The sequence below is a fragment of the Lytechinus pictus genome, chromosome 18 (genome assembly GCF_037042905.1).
Source record: "Lytechinus pictus isolate F3 Inbred chromosome 18, Lp3.0, whole genome shotgun sequence".
NCBI lineage: Eukaryota > Metazoa > Echinodermata > Echinoidea > Temnopleuroida > Toxopneustidae > Lytechinus > Lytechinus pictus.
In genome coordinates this window covers 6,490,094-6,497,160 of record NC_087262.1, presented here as the reverse complement: position 1 = coordinate 6,497,160, position 7,067 = coordinate 6,490,094, and positions in this window count along the sequence as shown.

Here is a 7,067-nt window from a genome sequence, read left to right as displayed (position 1 = left end):
GTTTTCGAACTTAACCAAGCTAGGAAGACAACAAGATAGACCTGGAAACTTGACTGCAGGAACAACTGTATTTTTCCAGTAGATGCAGTATAAAGGTATTAAAAAATTGAAATATGGGTAACTTTGGGTAACTTTCTTCATGTTTCCTTCAATGAATTGTGGCCCTTCCAACGGTGCCGTTGATCTCCAACCTTGGCGGAGGAAGAACACGAGAGAGAGGGAGAGAGTTGGATTTTTGTCAAACCTTCAGTTCACCATGTTTTCCTATGGTAATTTTACAACAAACTTTCCATCAAGAAAAGGTGAACTTCCCCTTAAAGTTAAACTCTTTGCTCGCTGAATTAATTTTAGAGGGATAATAATGACATGTGACATAATGACATGACATTGTTTACATGTTATTTTCTTGAAATCAAGATTTCCTATTGCACCGTTGATACAGTCTATGATTATTAATTATATACATGTAGATGTTACTAAATAGGTTCATTATTGCGGACTGAAATAATCGAACCGACACATCCGAGGTGGCAGAACATGCTTGGGAAAAGCAACACCACCCAGATTGGGAGGGTGTACATTGCGTTGCCAAAGAGAGACATTGGTATACACCAAGGCTCGACATTAGCGGTGGCCCGGGGCCACCAGAAATTCACCTCGGGCAACCATTATTGAAAAAATATTAAGTTTTGGTGGCCCGAATCGGGCAACCAATAATTTTCAGAATAGCACAATTTTTCTCCCCATTTTGCACGCATTTATCAACTTTCTACAGTTCAAATTGCAAGCCAGTTCGTCATGCGCCCTTTTTGGTGATCTACACACAAACACACACACAAAGTTGGCCTACCGCTATAGCATTAAGTAGCTTTTATCCAGCCGGCCGCGCTGGCCGGCTGGCGTGAGCTTTGCATGCTTGAAGCAGCTGTGCGTTAGCAGCCTATTCAGACTCAGGGAGCTGCAATACGAAATGTTGCTGCCAAGAAATCTTCCACAGAACTGTGAAAATCCAAGTCAAAGTCACATTTTACACCAATGAAATGCCCTTCTACAGACCTTTTTGCTAAAATCTGGTGTATCCTGATTATTTGCAAGCATTAAAAAGAGGAATCATGACCTCTCTTTTGACTAAAAAAGAAAATAATACACATAACAACACATAGGTGAGTACATCACAGTCCCACGTGTGCATTTGTATGAATGTTGTTACTTGGTTTCTTTCGAAGCTGTGTCTTTTCCGGTCTTTTCTAGCCAAAAATAAACAGACAGTTACTTTCTTTCTTGTTCATAAATGACTTCTTAAACAACTCTTGAGAAAGTAAATACTTTGGGAAGGCATTTCATTAATATGAAATGTGAATTTTTCCAACATTTTGGCAAATAGAGGGAAGGAATTTTCTCACACTTTGCCGTTTTATTACTTTCTTTCATTTTTTTTTACTGTGGTTAAACCATTTATACCCATTTATTCATTTTTAATGTTTTTCTTTATTTTTTTCGGGCCACCAAACTTTAATATCGGGCCACCAAAAAAAATATTTGAAGGTTTTGGTGGCCCGACCGGGCCACCACCAAAAAAAGTTAATGTGGAGCCTTGTATACACGCAGGATTAAGGAGGCTTTTAATATACGTCTTTGTCCTAACAACTTCAACAGAGACAGCGGGATCGACATCCCCGATTTCTGGATGTGAACCATCCGACAGCACAATATTCCCTTACCTGGCAGTGCACGCCGACCCGATCGTCCCCGGCCCCGAGCAAGGGACCGCTCAGCTAGTCAACCCCCACCCACGGGAAACTAGCGAGCCCGCATTTTTTGTCTTATTTGCATATTGCCGACTCACGGCGTATTTGCATATACCTCCGGCTTATTTGCATATACGCCCGACCAATCAACGGATCAGTGCCCACCTATTGTTCCCGCGTTCGTGCGTACGGTCCTGGGTGTTGGTATAAATACGCTACGTTGTCAGATAATTTTCGTCACTTGATAAAGAGTTGCAGCGGCACTCGAAAGCTTGTGAACTTGTAAGCTAGTGAACACTTTTTGCGAGAGTGGTCACGAATTTCCTAGAAAGCTAGTGAACACTTTTTGCGAGAGTGATCACGAATTTCCTTGTTGACCATAGTAGATTGCGAGACAAATGAATACCCTCTAGCGATTGTTATCCACTTATCCAAAAACTATTGCCTTTTACTAGCTTCTCTAATTTGAAGAACGGGGAGAAAACTATTAATTGTACGAATGTGCAAGATTGCAACATCATCGCGGAAAGGGTTTACAAGGGCCTGCACTTTTGTACACTTGAATGAGAGAGAAATAGCAAAGTAAGGAGAGTATGTATGTGTTAAATGGTAAAATTTCAAATTAAAACGATTCTTTTTATGGAAAGAAACACGGTGTGACATAAATTCAAGACAAGACAATAGCCTTTGATGATTTGGTCAATAGTGGTTTATTTCCAATTCGTCTAATGCCAATTCGTCCAATTGCCAACTCGTTTACTACCATTTGGTCTATCATCAGTTTGTCTACTCACCACATGGTCTACTTTCATTTAGTCTAATGCCATTCCGTCTAATAACCAGTTGGTCCAGTAGCCATTTAGTCCATTTACCATTTGGTCTAATTAAACTAAAGTGTTAATTGTGCAATGAATGAAAAGAAAATGGGTATTAGACCAACTGGGTATTAGACTAAATGGTAGTAGACCCAATGGTGATTAGACGAAGTGATGATTGGACCAAATGGTTGTTAGACAAAATTTTGATGGACGGAATGGCATTAGACTAAATGAAGGTTGACCATGTGGTGAGTGGACGAGTTGGTAGTGGACGAATTGGCAATTTACCAATTGAGCAAGTGGGGAGGGTCCACTTGACTTCATCATTCAAATTTTTGTAGTGAAGATGAAATGATATTCTTTCATTTGATAGACAATTCTTAAAATTTCAATTGATAATTTTTTTTTTTTTACAGCAATTGAACTTCATTCTTCTGGACAACCCATTACCCATGGATGTAAAAATTAAATGGAGAAAATTTCACTTGAATTTTGTTGAAACACTTTCCAAAATAACTAATGCCAAAGAAATACTATCACTTGTATATATGTACATGTACCAATTTTTTGACGCTGCATGTACATGTATATCCTTCCCGATCAGAAATTTGAACAAACAAGCTAGGATCATTGAAGCATTACAAGTCATGCTTCAATGACCACAGAAAGGCATTAAAATGGCATTAATTTGCTTGATTGACCACGTCTGTTCATGTATGAAAGAACTTGATCCCTACAGTATTATTGAAGACTATAAAATATCAAATGCTCTTGTCTTGCTCTAATTTTATAATTTGGTTGATTTTACACATTTGTTTCATTCCATATAGAACCAAACTTGAAATTTGCAATTGCATAGCCTTTGTGCGCACGGGTTGAAAAAAATTTGTATGTACTTGTTTTTATTAAATTTCAAAGCAAAATGTAATGTCTTGCTTATTCTCAATATAATTGTAATATTCCTAAATCCTAACTGACTTTATATGGCAATATGGGACAGTATCTTATTCATGGAATCTCAAAATATATCAAACCAATGCAAAAATTTTAGCTTGCTCATACTTTCCCCTATACCTGTAGGAAAGTTCGGATTGTAGAGTATACATTTTGTAAATGCATATTTTTTACAACTAGATCAGCAATTGTTCCTTGAGGAGTTTAGGATGAGGAAATAAGTCATCAAAACTGAATGTTAATTCCTCACCAAACCTTCCCTCTGTGTGTTCCCTCATTTATTCACGAAAATGAAGTATTTCCCCTCGCTTTGTCCTCCCCATCCTGCCTAGCATGGCACCCGAGGAACCACGCTTGGTGCGATGTTGATCCGAAAATCCTGTTTACTCTCTTCCTTCGTCAGGGGCCCTTGTCATCTTTAATACTTACTCTTGTTTTAGTCACCCTTCAGAATATTATTGTGTACTCTCGGTTTATAATTCCAATTTTATTTGCACCCTAAGTCCCTATATTAAAGGTCAAGTCCACCCCAGAAAAATGTTGATTTGAATAAATAGAGAAAAATTAAACTAGCGCAACACTGAAAATTTCATCAAAATCGGATGTAAAATAAGAAAGTTATGACATTTTAAAGTTTCGATTATTTTTCACAAAATAGTGATATGCACAACTGAGTGACATGCAAATGAGACAGTTGATGATGTCCCTCACTATTTCTTTTGTTTTTTATTGTTTGAATTATACAATATTTCATTTTTTACAGAATTTGACAATAAGGACCAACTTGACTGAACCATATACTCATTATACTAGTAGTATTAAACAATGCAAATTCCATATGTTCAGGGAGGAATTAATCGTTGTTTCACTTGGCAATGAATCGTTTTTTCACTTGGCAATGAGGAGAAAATTCATATATATTCAAATATAATTCATATATTTCATATTTCATATGATAAAATACAAAAGAAATAGTGAGTGGATGACGTCATCAGTCTCCTCATTTGCATACAGACCAGGATGTGCATATAACTGTTTTGTAAAATTAAGCGAAACTTTAAAATGTCATAACTTATTTTAAATCCGATTTTGATGAAATTTTGTTTTCAGTGTTATGCTTGTTGGATTTTTCTCTTTTTATTCAAATCAACTTTTTGTTGGAGTGGACTTGACCTTTAAACAATGAAGTCATCTTTATTAAATATGTTTAAAGGCCCTAAACTATAAAAAAGTTATATTTTACATGTGCTGTAAGCCTGTAACCTGTAAAAAGGCTCTGTTTATTGCAGTTAGATGGAACTTAACAAAGTGTAAATTTGTATTTTAGATGAGAAAGAATTAGAATGAAAATCCTTTTCCATAATTTGTTATTTTTTTGTGTTGTGCTTTATGCGATATATTTCTGCATATCAAATATGAACTATGATTGTCACCTGTAAGAATCAGGGGCCCGTTGCAGAAAGAGTTGCTATCAATTGCAACTCTAAAAATCATGCACAACTTGATTTTCAACCAATCAACAGCGCGCATTTGGGACTTGCGATTGACTTTTTGACTTGCGATTGATTTTTTGACTTGTGTTTAAATGCAACACTTTCTGCAACGGACCCCTGGTTTGTTCACTACAACTTAAAAGCAGAATGGCCAGCCAAGATGGAAACGTCTTTACCAGGAATAAAAAAAATGGCTGAAAACTGGAGAAGTATTGAAAAGAGGACAGTCCTAATGAGAAGGAAATAGAAAGATTACCTATTGCCCGGAAATAACTCCGAATATTTACCTGCAAATTGGTGAGAACAGGTGCATTAGCTTGAGCAATTGGGGTGCTTATTTATTGCAGTCTGGTAAATGACCTGGTAATAACAGCGGAACGATGAGAGACGATGAAGTAATGAGGCATGTGAGAATATACCCATGTGTGTCGGGTATATCACAATTTAGAATAATTACCTGGGGCCCCGTAACACAAAGCTTAGCACTGATTGTAGAACATATTTCTACGATTGATTCCATTGACTGCGATGTACAATCAATCATGAAAATGAAGCGTACGATCAATCGCTAACCTTTGTGTTACGGGACCCTGGGGAGCTTTCCATGAAACAAAATAGTGGTTTACACTGACGCTTAATATACTGAAATCTTTTCGTCTATATTGGCCGAGGAAAAGAAACAAAAATCAGTTAAAATCACAGAAAAAGTGCAAGATTGGTATTTACTATCTGGGACAATATAAATACCTGGGAGCATTTTATGAAAAAAATAGTCTGAGAGGCTGTTCTCACTATGTTCCTAAAACTAGTTTACTGGAAACTAGTTTAACGCATAGTGAGAACGGTCAAAGCGGTCTTGGAAGCGATCTTCCAAACCAGTTTGGAAAACCACCTCGCGATGTAGTTTTCAAGATCGCTTTGCCTCGTTAAACTGGTTTTAGCGTAAGTGAGGACACAACCGTTCTTCAGGAAGCGATCTTCGCACATTTTGAGCGCGCTACCCCACACGACAGGTGTAGAATGCCTATGCTGCGGTTTCAAATTTCGCGCGAAACGTGTCACCCCACTGAGAGCGTTTCCATAGCAACAAGAGCGCTTTACGTGAAGTGATTTTGAAAACCACTTTCGTGTGATCAAGTGGGAACACTAGCAAAGCGATCTTCCAAAGTGGTTTCCTGAATCGGTATCCAGTAAACTAGTTTTAGAAAGCGTAATGATAACGGCCTCTGAGAAGCTTTTTCACGCAGTCTTTTTTTTTATTTCTTATTAAAAATATTTGAGAAGAGACAACACAAGGTATAAAAATGCTATGATGATGTATTTCCACTGTGAGTACAGATACCAAAGATTTTAACACAAGGGTTTACAGTTGACCTTATACAATCTCACATACATACAGTTATGTATTAAATGAATTGGAATGAATTTAATAGGTGGAATGAAAAAAAGTAGAGAAGTATAAGTATTACTACAAATTATAGTGGTACAATATATGTAGGTGAATCATCTTAGGTCGTAAATTGAATATTAAAGGTAGCCTATTGTTTAACTTTGTGAGCAGCCGATTTAAAAAATTCTCAAACCAAGATGAAACATGTGTACAAGTGCATGTATTAGAACTAATAAACCCTGAAAACAACCATTATTGAGAATGAAAAGCTAAAAATACAAGGCAAACCCCGATTTTGTAAATAGGCATCTTATAGACGCCTAAATAGTACACATAAGTTTATGGGATGAAATTAAGATGGTGTTTTCGGTCACTTTATATTTCAATTTTTGAAGCACTAAATAATTATTTTCGAACGCAATTTTTTCTGGGCTTCATTTTTGTAACATATCACAGACACAGGTGACAAGTGTGACCTTCTAGCTCAGATTTTTTAAAAGTCAAACCAATGTTAACCAATCACTTTAATACTTTCCTTGGCCAGGGTTTGAACCATTGACTTTCATATGCAAAAAAAAAACGAGAAAATGATTGCGTGTAACGTTAAAAACTAAAAAGAGGCTTCCAATTTTTCTTTGACCTTCAAGTTTTCTTCAGCATATTA